Below are 12,788 nucleotides of genomic sequence, written 5' to 3' on the forward strand. Positions count from 1 at the left end.
AGATTATTAGTTCATGTATTTAGAAAGGTAAAAATGGAAAATATATTAATGTTTCCAAGAGGTCAGATGCTATATCCAGACTTTCCTCTTCCAGCTTTGATCCAGAGAAAGGCAGTATGCTTGGTAAATGATGGTAATACCAAGGGCAGTGTATTCTTGCCCTACTCCCCTTCTTCGTAGCTGTGTACCAAGGAGGAGATTGCTGTGTGAGATATCCACACCACCATGGGGCAGCCTGGTTCATTTAGGAGGACAGAGTGACATGGTCAGACACAGAATTTCTAGGGTCACTTCAGAGCCTCTCTGATGTCCCATGCAGTGTGGACAGTGAGTTGAGAGCACAGGTGATTGGTGGGCTGCCAAGTAGGAGGCTATGTTTAAGATGGAGAGATGGCATACTGTTCTAGATCCATCAGGAACTGTGAGGAAACTGAATCAAGAAGGTAGAGAGATAGCATGCCTCATTGTAGCCAAAAAATGCACCGTGAGTTCAGCAGCTACAAGCTTTGGCCCTGGGAGCCAGCAAGACATCTAAATAGCAGAACATCAGGGCCTGGGCGGGAATGTTAGCATGGGACATGACCTGTGAATGTCAGCAGAGGCCCACCATGAAACCAGTCATATTAGACAAAGTTTTAAGAGAGATTTGTTGTTTACTTATGATATCACACTTGCTTTATTTTTTATTTTACTTTCAAAATTGTCCTAGAATGTAATTGATCATAGGATCTAGTCAGGACCTAGGTAACTTGCTTTCTGGTAATTGAATAGTGGGATAAAGCCTGAAAAATCTGAAGGGTACAAACTTGCAATTAGTAGATGAATAAGTCCTGGAGATCTAACGCACAGCATAGTGATTACAGTCAACCATACTGTATTACAAATTTCAAAGCGGCTAAGAGACTAGATCTTAATTGTTCTCACTACAAAAAGGAAATGATGATTATGCGATGTGAAAGATGTGTTAAATAATGCTATGGTGGTAATCATATTACAATATATAAATGTATCAAGTCCACACGTTGTACATCTTAAACTTACACAGTGTTACAGGTCAATTATATCTCAATAAAAAAAAGAACTGGAGAATTAAAAACAATTATCCCAGAATGCATGATTAATTTTATGGAAAATCTCTTCTTGTCCCATATCCTTTAGGTAGGAAGGAAGAGTCTCTGATTTTCAGAGATTCAGGATAAGTCTGTGATTCCTTTCTCTAAGAGGGCTACCTGTCTCACTCTCTGTCTTAGTGTCTGTCTAGGTTAGGGCAATTATGGGAGACAGGATAAGATGTTGTCCTGGGATAAGGTCCTCCTGTGTATAGAGTGGTTAGGAGCCTCAAAAGTGAAAAGGATACAACTAAAGAGATCCTCTCTGCCTTTCACTTGCCCCAGTGAGATAGATCAGGGGTGAAGTGGTACTTGAGGTGCTTTTGAAACCCAAGGGTAGTGATGCCTGTCTATGTACAGTGATAGTATGAATAATCACCACTACACATGTATGTGTGTTGGAGGACATATAGCCAAGGCAAAGTGTCTCTGATTGAATTTCCCCCCAATAGACCCTGAGTGCATGTAGTTTATTTGGGAGGTGATCTCAAGAAACCAATATGGAAGTGGCAACTGGTGAATTGGGATAAAAAAGGAAGCCAATAATAATAGTTTATTGTTGAGCAGGCTACCTCTGTGAGTATAGCGGCTCAATCTAGCTAGGGACCTCTGGTAGGCTGTGTGTCATCTCAGATAAGTTGTGAGGGAACTAGGGTATTTATCTACTACCTTCTGACAGTCATTTGTTGGAGACTGCCCCCAGGAGGCATAAACTGCCCAGAAATCCTGACCTATCAACAAATGAGCAGAAAAATCTTCCATGGCCTGAAACCCTCAAGCAGAGACTTGGGTCTTTGAAGGTGGAAGCCAATCATTCTGAACAAATGAGATTACCAAAGAGATGTAGATAGGGCATTGATGGTGCCTGGAGCATAGGTATAGGGAAATCAACTGCATGTGAAATGTGATTTCAGGAGTGTCAGGAAGATCAATCAACACTTAATGATAGCCCCCGTGAAAACTGTTTATCTTTCACTAATGTTGAAAACAATACTTGATTATGATCTTTTAGTTGTGAGTGGATTGATAAATGAATGTATTAATTCAATACAATTGAAAATTTCAGGTCTTTTGCATCTGACATGACTGGATCTAGTGTTTCTGATTACACCAACATGATTCTTTTTCTCTTTTTGGACTGTTTTCTATGTTTTGGCTTCTTACTTAGGTAGGTCACCTCCATTGGTGGTAAAATCGACTACCAATTAGATTCAACCAGTTTAGTAAGCCCAGAATAAATAAAGCACTTGCTTTCCAAAAATTCCAGAATAAGTCTAAGGAAGTTCTCACTGAACTAAATCATGTCACTTGTAAATCCCTCAGCCAGTTATTGCTGTCAGAGAAATAGAATTTGATGATTGGCTGGACTGAGTTCACATATTCATCCCTAGAACTATGGGAACTGGGAACACCTTGCCTGAATTACATAGCCCAAGGTACGGGCAGAGAAGTTCCTTAGAAGAAAATCAGGTTGCTGTTATTAGAAAAAGGGAGAAAGGATAGCAGACATTAAACACATACACATAAACACCCCACAGGAATATACCCACATACATTGCCATTTTACCCTTTAGGTTTGATCCCTGAAAAAAAATGTTTTCTAATAAAAAAGATTTAATAACTTAATTTGTTTCGAGACAGGTGACGACTTTCTGGCTTTGCAATAGCTGTTTGTATGATGCTGAGCAATTTGCTAAACAGAACGTTAAAATGGGATGTTTCCTCTCTCGGCAGTTTCAGCTGAGACCTCAAAGCTGAAAGTGTCAGGTACCAAGGACCCTGATGTTCTAATGGGGGGTTCTAGGCCATCTGAATAGGATTTACAAATGAGGGGTTCCCAAATTTCTTCCTTGATCTTTAGCCCAGCAAAACTATGTGGACCCTATGAGAGTTCATCAAGGAGAATTTCTTCAGAGATATTATGATCCTGGTTTTCTCCTCTTCCTCACAAGGGAGAGCAGGTGGTACTTTTCACACAAATCTGGTGAGGCAGGCTCCTAGGGAATCCTTGCAGAGCCTAGCACCTGCTCCTTGGGTTGGGTTTTCTGACTTATGCCTGGAAAGGTAACCGAGACTAGAGCTGCCTCAGATGACAGAGTGAGGACAGACTTAGAGGGAAAGAAACACCCCTGGTTGCTCCCTCAGCGTGGTAGGATGGTTAAGCATGTATGTTCTGACTGAAGTGCTTCTGCTTTAGTTCAAATCTCATCTCTACCACTTACTGAGTGTTCATTGTTGTGTAACTAATTTTTCTGTGGTTCTGTGGAAATAATTCAAAGAAGTTGTGTGATAATAAAATATTGGAGTTTCTTAAGTGCTTGCAACAGGATTATTGTTTCTCACAAGCTAGTAGATATTTCTGAGGACACACAGAGAAAGTTGGATTTGAGTTATCTGAAAGGGGAGCGGGAATAAGAAGGTCATTAGAGGGGCAAGGGACACAGCAGGGAGAGCCTCTACGCAACATCTGGAAGCAGGGACTGAGGAAGGTGTCATACACAGTCAACTAGAGGAGACATCATGCCACATGGAGTCTGCAGCGGGATCTCTTGATAATGGCAGGTGTCTTTGAAGAACCCTCAAAGACACCCTAATAATTACTAACTTTTGAAGATCTGCCCACATGCATGGACAGCTAAGAGAGAACTACATGATACCACTTCCCCTTCTTTTTTTTTCTATCTGTACCCCCTCCCCCAGATAAAAGGGACAGCTTTGTGATGGGAGAGGAATGCAAAAGCCAGGAAGAATCATCAAATAGACCTGAGCAAAGCTGATCCCTTCCCAAAACTTTAGTTATGAATTAGACAAAAGAGTGAAGCTTTGGAATTGATACGAACTGCATTATGCCTCCCATCCCCATCGTGCCCACAGATTCACCTGTTGAAGCAGTAACCCCCAAAGTGACAATGGGGCTTATTTGAAGACAGGGCTTTTAGGAGGTATTAAGGTTAAATGAGGTCATAAGAGTGGGGTTTAATTCATTTGGATTGGGGATCTTACAAAAAGAGGAAGAGAGAGAGCAGTCTCTCTCTTTTTTTCTCTCTGCCAGGTGTAGACACAAGAAGGTGTGGATCTGCACGCCAGGAAGAGTACCCTATCCAGGAACCAAATTGACCGGCACCCTGATCCTAGACGTCTCAGCCTCCAGAACTGTGAGAAACAAACATCAAGCTTTTTAATGGCTGAAAAATTAGACTATTCACTCACACTATTCATTAATATCTAATAGGAGCTGGAAAAGCAATACTTTCAACCTAAGAGTTTATCCCAGAACAGGGAAGAAGTATTTGATACAACAGAGTTAAAAGGGCAGTGGTGAGAAGGAATGACATACTTTTCATGAGTCTAGATATTCAATAATTTGGTTGCATACAACTTCTTTGGACGATGTCTTGTTTCTCTAGAATTATCAAGGAGTTGGATTTGATTGGATTCAAATCCCCATTGCAGCTCAGGTATTTTATTCAATGAGTCATTTCCATTGATGTGAAAGAGCTTCAGATATTTTCATGAAAGCAGTTTTTGAAAAGTAAATATGTTAGAACACTTCAAAAGCAAGATGGAGAGAAAAGGAGCACCAAAGAGGACCTTTTAGAGAACTAGAAGTCTTAGGGTTTTTAACCACAAACCACACTTTTCTTAGGTCCAAAACTCCAAGTCACCAGTATTGGCCATTTCATTTAAGAAAGCACCTCACTAGACTAAAAATCATTTAGTGAAATTCCAGTGGTTCCTGACTAACAAGGAGCCACCAGTGTTCTCAAATTTTTTTCTTAATAAACTAAAACTTATTTTAGTGAATGTAAATTAAATTATAAACACCACACACACAGACAAATACACACATACACAATGTCTTGACCATAATGAATTTAGAACTCTAGAACTTCTGGCTAATAAAACGAAACCCCTGATTTCAAGTAGAATATAGCTAACCATCCAAGTTTTAGAAAGTTGCTGTGGCATTCTGAAAGATGTGCAGAGCATTTCATATTCACTCTCGGGCAACTCATCCTACTAGTTTTTCTTTAAAGAAAATTATTTCTTTTCTACGCCACATATGTCCCTATGCTTGCGGAAACTGTAATTCCAGTTTTAAAGGTCTGCCACGCACTGATCTGAGGTTTAAAGACATTCCCTTCCAACGTGTTAAAGTCTTATGTTTCTGAGGGGGAGAAACCAATGAAAATGTGCACTGTAAATTCTCAGTTAAAAAGCACCTACCTGGGCTTCCCTGGTGGCGCAGTGGTTGAGAGCCCGCCTGCTGATGCAGGGGACACCGGTTCGTGCCCCGGTCTGGGAAGATCCCACATGCCGCAGAGAGGCTGGGCCCGTGGGCCATGGCCGCTGAGCCTGCGTGTCCGGAGCCTGTGCTCCGCAACGGGAGAGGCCACAGCAGTGAGAGGCCCACGTACCGCAAAAAACAAACAAACAAACAAACAAAAAAAACAAAAAAGCATCTACCTGCATGAGGGTATTTTCACATTTAAATGTTGCCAGCAATACGTAATTTGCAGGCTGCATGTATAGAAATTCTCCCTTGTAGACCTGTCCAAACCGAGAGCCAGGGTTATTAAAAAGTCTTTGTACCCTTTTCACATAAATCTAGTGTTCCTTATACAAACATTTTTCTCATGTCAGAGTGATTCATAAAGCCTGTAATCCCATGGGTGTAATAGGACACCTCTCAATTCTGCATCCCAGGGATGACTAATTTCACAAGCTGAGGGAAAAAGATAAATGCATTATAGTGTTCTTGCAAAACAAATTTCGGAGAGAGAAAGGGATGAAAAAGGAAGTGAATGTAGAAACTGAAGATTTACTTCACTGCACAGAAAAGAATATTAGATCTGCCTTGGCAGAACTACTTAATTCATAATTCTGCACAAACAACCTCAGTAACAGCACTGCCAAAAGCCTTCCTAATATGCATGTACCTACAAATGCTCAGTTTTGTCTCTGGTAACTGCAAAGTATGAGAACTGTATAATAATCACATTTCACAGTGAGTCATGGGTCAGAGAATCTGTGAGGAATCATCTCATTATATTGTTTCATTCAGAATCAGTTCGATTCAGAGGCATTGTGGTTGGGACTTTTTGGCTTTATCATCAGCAGCTATATGTTGATCCCCTAATGTGTGGGAAGGCACACAGTAGCAAGGTGTAAGCTGGGTTATGACACTCATAAGAACAAGGGCTTTTATAGGAAAAGGCAAATAACCATATAGAATACCATCATTTGTCTTGGGTGAAAAATCATAAAGTTGTGCAGAAGTAGATACAATCAGATTGTTGGAAACACTAAAGAAGTCTTCATGGATGAATGAGTAAACAGAACTTTAAAAGAAAGGTAGTCTTTAGATGAGCAGAAGTGAAGAGAGAATGTCTTGGAGAATTACCTCATGTTGAAGAAATGGAACCATATAGGCCTAGATGCTAGAGTACTTAAAGCATGCTTGGAGAAAACTTATATCATGCTTGGAGAAAATTTATATTATTAGATTTAACACTACGAAATTGTTATTTTTGTAGGTAAGAAATGATCAAGTGTCCCCAGTTTTGTGAGATGCAAGTCTTGTATACTAGAAGACAAAGGTAGATATGTGGGTAGGAGCTAGATTGTGAAGGAATTGGGAATGTTATGGAAAGATGCTTGTAGTGAGGCATTTTCTTTAAACCACATCAACAACACAGCATCTGAAATCTAAAGGATTATGAATCTTAGAATTTTCTAGGGAAGGGATCTTAGGAAAAACTTAGTTGAACTTCCAACCCTTGAATGACTGTTCATTGTCTTGCTTTTGTCATCGTGATCGTAATGAAGGTACACCTAATTCAGCTAATTCTCTTTTGAGTCAACTATAATGGTTTGTTTGTTTCTTTATTCCTTTGTTTGTGTGTTTGCTTGTTTATTTAATCTTGAACCAAAGATCAGTGCTACAGGCAAGGATAAAATTTTAGGTCATCCCTTCAAACATTTGAAGACACCTGATTAAATAGTCCCTTTCTTATTGCTTTTATTTTTGTGACAGTTTCAAGCTCTTCACCATTCTGGTTGGTTTCCTTTAGACATGCTCCAATTTGTGAGTTTCTCTGAAGGTTCAACATTCAGCACAACACACTATGTGGATATTATATTCAGCTAAGTGCCTGTCAATAGATGAATGAATAAAGAAGATGTGGTATATATACAATGGAATACTACTCAGCCATAAAAAAGAATGAAATCTTGCCATTTGTGACAACATGGATGGACCTAGAGGGTATTATGCTAAGTGAGATAAGTCAGACAGAGAAAAACAAATACCATATGATTTCACTTATATGTTGAATCTGAAAAACAAAACAAATTAACAAACATAACAAAACAGGACAGACTCATAGATGCAAAGAACAAATAGGTAGTTGCCAGAGGAAAGGGGATTGGGGGGATAAGTGAAATAGGTGAGGGAGATTAAGAGGTACAAACCTCCAGTTACAAAATAAAGGAGTCACAGGGATGAAATGTACAGCACGGGGGATAGAGTCAGTTATATTGTAATACTTTTGTATGGTGACAGATGGTAACTAGATATATCATGGTCAATTATACTTCAATTAAAAAAATACGTAAATACTGGGAGGAAATTCATCAAAACACTAATGACAGTTATCTCTGGCGGGTCGGGATAATGGATGATTGTTAATTTTTACTTTATGTTTTTATGTACTTCTAGCTGTCTGCCATAAACATGCATTTTTTGTAAAATTAGAAAGAAAACAAATAAATGTCATTAAAAATGAAAAAAAAGTGAAAGAAAAAAGTACACCACTAAATGATCATTATCTGGATTCACATGAACTATTTAGAAAATAACATTTATGAAATTCACCAAATCTTGCTGCAATCTGACCAATATTTCTCAATCTCAGTCCTAAGTATAGCATGATATGGGTAAGGTATCTTGTCGAAATACTGGCTGACTTTACTTTCAGAATTCTCCATTTCATAAACTCTATCTCAACATTATTATCACAACTTTTGCTTAATGGGTTGTTTCTACAAGACCCTTTTCCTATATCCCAACACAAATGATAGATTAAAACATGAGTCAGGAAACTTTTTATGTAAGAGGCCAGATAGACTTTTTGGGCTGTGTGGTCTCTGTTGCAAATACTCACCTTTGCTTGCCACTGCAGAGCAAAAGCAACCATAGACAATGTTAAACAAATGAGTGTGGGTGCATTCCAATAAAACTTTATTTACAAAAACAAGCAGCAAGCTGGTTTGGCCCATAGCAGTAATTTGCTGACCCTGTATTAATATATTAGTATTAGTACATTGTCAACGATCATATCTGTAAGTTCTGAAGGTATGGAGGAGTCTCTAAAAGAAAAACTACAGATGAGAGAACTCAGAGAGGAAATTTGAAGATTAAAATCTTTTCCTGAGGGGAGTAGAAGGCTACCCACTTCAAGGAGTCACATGGACAGCTAAGGGCTTTAAGGAGAGAATGGACGGTTATCTTCATGTATAAGAGAGTGTGCCTAGCAAATAATGCAAATTTCAACTATTTTGCACTTTTGCTGAGGTTTGGGACAGGTTTCAGTATTGATATTATCCAACTATCACACTCAATTATCTACGGGATTGATATGAAACCAAAAAGTATAAGCCATTTAGCTACCACCAGCTTGAAGTATTTCTTAACTTGGCTAGTGACAGTTAGAAGGCCTTGGGCACATGCATGTAAAACAGTATTTAAAGGTAAAGTGGAAAACTGTGTTCAGCAAACCTTGACCTGTGCACTCACAAAGTACCATTGTGAGTATAAAAACAAACAAATGAAACTTCCTCCTCGGGGAAAAGCTAGCCTGTCATATGAACTGAAACAGGAACCAAAAGATTCTTTTAGTAAGGACATTATTTTTCTTTACACTTGTATGGAGTTCATATACCATCTTTCTTCAATTATAAAATAGCATGGATTGTAAGATACACAACTGATTTAGTAACTGCTTTTCAGAAAGGAAAACAAAGCAAACTAAACAAAAACTCTACCATATTAAATCTTCCCATCTATTGTAGAATACATTCTGGCTTTGGAAATTTAAAAAGTGAAAAAACAGCATAATAAAATCAAAAAAAATGTTATATATTATCTCCTCCACTGTCCTCTCCCCACCCCCAAACACACACATATCCCTTGGCTTTAGGGAAAAATAAAACAAGCAGGAGCCTATCATTCATTCTTTGGGAATAATGCAACATAAATGAACTTAATTGCTTTGTCCCAACCTGTTTATTCTAACATGAAATGAAACCTTATATTTGGATTGTTTTTTAAGTGGATATGAAACTATTAAGAATTCTTTAAAAATAAACTTTTATTTTAGAACAGTTTTAGATTTATAGAGTTATTGCAAATATAGCACCCAGAGTTTTAATGTACCCCTGCCCAGTTTTTAAATTTAGTTCTTGTTTGTTGTTGTTGAGTTTTAAGAGTTATTTGTATTATTTTAGATAGAAGTTCTTTATCAGAAATGTGTATTGCACATATTTTCTCCCAGTTCTTGGTTTGTCTTTTATCTTTCTTAACTGTGTTCTAATTTCCTTTTCCTGTTCTAGGATCTAATCAGTGATACCACATCACATTTAATGGTCATGTCTCCTTAGGCTTCTCTTGGTTTTCACAGTCTCTCAGACTCTTGTTTTCGATGACCTTGACAGTTTTGCAGATTATTGGTCAGACATTTTGCAGAATGTCCCACAACTGGGATTTGTAATACATTTAAATTCTTTTCTCAGTTTCTGCATTCCTTTCTGGGATTCCCCCAAACTCCTAAATGATTTATTAAAATTGGTATACATTAAGATTTATTCTTTGTGCTATAAAAGTCTGTGGATTTTGACAGATGCTGAACATCTTGTATTCACCACTGCTGTATCGTACAAAATTAGTTACACTGTCCTGAAAATTCCTATGTTTTGCCTATTCAACCAGCTCTCCTCTGCCACCCACAGAACTCCTGGCAACATACTGATCTGCTTACCATCACTACAGTTTTGCATTTTCCAAATGTCATATTCCTATGGAAGCATACAATATGAAGCTTTGTCACGCTGGCTTCTTTCACTTAGCAATAGGCATTTAAGTTTCCTCCATGTCTTTTCATGGCTTATTAGCTCATTTCTTTTCATAGCTGGATAATATTCCTTTTAATGATGTGCCAAGTTTATCCTGTCACCAACTGAAGGAAATCTTGGTTGTGCTCAGTTTTGTTTTTTTTTTTGTTTTTTTGTTTTTTGCGGTACGCGGGCCTCTCACTGCTGTGGCCCCTCCCGCCGCGGAGCACAGGCTCCGGACTCGCTGGCTCAGCGGCCACGGCTCACGGGCCCAGCCGCTCCGCGGCATGTGGGACCCTCCCTGACCGGGGCACGAACCCGTGTCCCCTGCATCGGCAGGCAGACCCTCAACCACTGCACCACCAGGGAAGCCCTGTGCTCAGTTTTTGATGATCATAAATAAAGTCCTTCTAAATGTTTGTGTGTATGGTTTTATGAGTATGTTTTCAACTTATTTGAGGAAATACCTAGGAGAGCAATTGGTGAATCTTATGGTAAGCCTATATTTAGCTTTGCAAGAAACTGTCAAAGTATCATCTGAAGTGGCTGTACCATTTTGCATCACCACCAGCAATGAATAAGAGTTTCTGTTGCTCCACATCATCACAAACATTTCGTGTTGTCAGTGTTTTGGATTTTCTCCATTTTAATAAGTGTATAGTAATATTTCATTATTGTTTTAATTTGTAATTCCTTAGTGATAAATAATGCTGATAATCTTTTCTCTTGCTTATTTTCCATTTGCATATTTTCTTTGTTGAAGTGTCTGTTCAGATCTTTTGTCTATTTTAAAATTGGGCTATTTGTTTTCTTTTGGTTGAGTTTTAAGTGTTACTTGTGTATTTTGGATATATATAATTTATCAGATATATGTTTTACAAATTTCTCCCAGCCTGTGGGTTTTCTTTCCATTCTTTAAATAGTGTTTTCTATAGTATAGTTTTTGATTTTTTTAAAACTATTTTTATTATGCTAAAATATCTATAACAAAATTTTCTATTTTAGTCACTTTTAAGTGTACAAGTCAGTGACATGAATTACATCCTCAATATTGTGCAACCATCACCACTCAATTTCCAAAGTTTTTCATCACTCCAAACAGTAATATCGTACCCATTAAGAAATACCTCACCCCCCAGTCTGCCCTACCCCCAACCTCTGATAAACTCGAATCCACTTTCTGTCTCTATAAATTTGCCTATTCCAGATATTTCATATAAATGGAGTCATAAAAATGCAATATTTGTCTTTTGTGTCTGGCTTACTTTATTTAGCAAAATGTTTCCAAGGTTGTTGCATGTATCAGAGCTTAATTTCTCTTAATGGCTGAGCATATTCCATTGTATCTACATACCACATTTTGTTTATCCATTCATCTGTTGATGGGCACTGTGTTGTTTTCATCTTTTGGCTTTTGTGAGTAATATTGCTATGAACATTGGCAAACAAGTCTTTGTTTGAGCCCCAGTTTTCAAATCTTTTGCATATATACCTGGAAGTATAATTACTAGGTCACATGGTACTTCTAGGTTTAACTTTTTGAGGAGAAACCAAACTGTTTTCTACAACGGCTGCACCATTTATTATGTATTCCCACCAGCAGTGCATGATGGTTCCAATTTCTCCAGATTCTCACCAACACTTGTTATTTGCTGTTAGTTTTTTAAAAAATAATAGACATCCTAATGGGTGTGATATATATCTCATGGTAGTTTTGACTTGCATTTTACTCAAGACTAATTACATTAAGCATCTTTTCATGTGCTTATTTGCCATTTGTGTGTTTGTATATCTTTTTGGAAAATATCTTATTCAAGCCCTCAAACTCTTTTTACTTATTTTGGGTTACTGAGTTGTCACAGCTGTCACATCTTTTGGATATTAATCCCACATTAGAGGTATGATTTACAAATATTTTCTCCCATTCTGTAAGTTGTCTTTTTTTTTTTTTTTAATTTAGACCTTTTTTTTTAGAGCAGTTTTAGGTTGACAGCAAAATCGAGGGGAAGGTACAGAGGTTTTTCCATGTGTTCCCTGTCCCCACACATGCACAGCCTCCCTCATCATCAATGTCCCTCATGAGAGTGGTACATTAGTGACAATGGGTGAACCTACATTAATACATCATAATCACATAAAGATCATAACTTATTCTGCAATTCACTCTTCTTGCACATTCTGTGGATTTGGACAAATCTATAACAACACGTATCCATCATTATGGTATCACACAAAGTATTTTCACTGTCCTAAAAATCCTAACGCTCTACCTATTCATCCCACCCTCCCCATAACCTCTGGCACCCCCTGATCTTTTTATTGTTTCCATAGCTTTGCCTTTTCCAGAATGTCCTATGGTTGGAACCATGTAGTACGCAGCCTTTTCAGGTTGACTTCTTTCACTTAGTAATCTGCATTCAAGTTTCCTCGATGTCTTTTCATGGTTTGATAGCTCACTTATTTGCAGTGCTGGATAATATTCCACTGTCTGGATGGAACAGTTTATCTGTACATTCACCTACTGGAGGACATTTGATTGCTTTCAAGTTTTGTCAATTATGAATATAA

The 12,788-nt window shown here is 38.1% G+C and overlaps 1 long non-coding RNA gene across 2 annotated transcripts in view; it reads right to left on the minus strand.

Annotated features, from left to right (window-relative positions):
• The window catches only part of LOC307186845, a 294,281-nt gene that overhangs the window by 17,844 nt on the left and 263,649 nt on the right, over positions 1-12,788 (minus strand). For both annotated transcript variants that reach the window (XR_013828481.1, XR_013828482.1), the window contains one exon: positions 5,577-5,660. This is a non-coding gene — a long non-coding RNA (uncharacterized lncRNA). The remainder of the gene's footprint in view (positions 1-5,576; positions 5,661-12,788) is intronic.

The sequence above is a fragment of the Stenella coeruleoalba genome, assembly GCF_951394435.1.
Source record: "Stenella coeruleoalba genome assembly, chromosome: 5".
Lineage (NCBI taxonomy): Eukaryota > Metazoa > Chordata > Mammalia > Artiodactyla > Delphinidae > Stenella > Stenella coeruleoalba.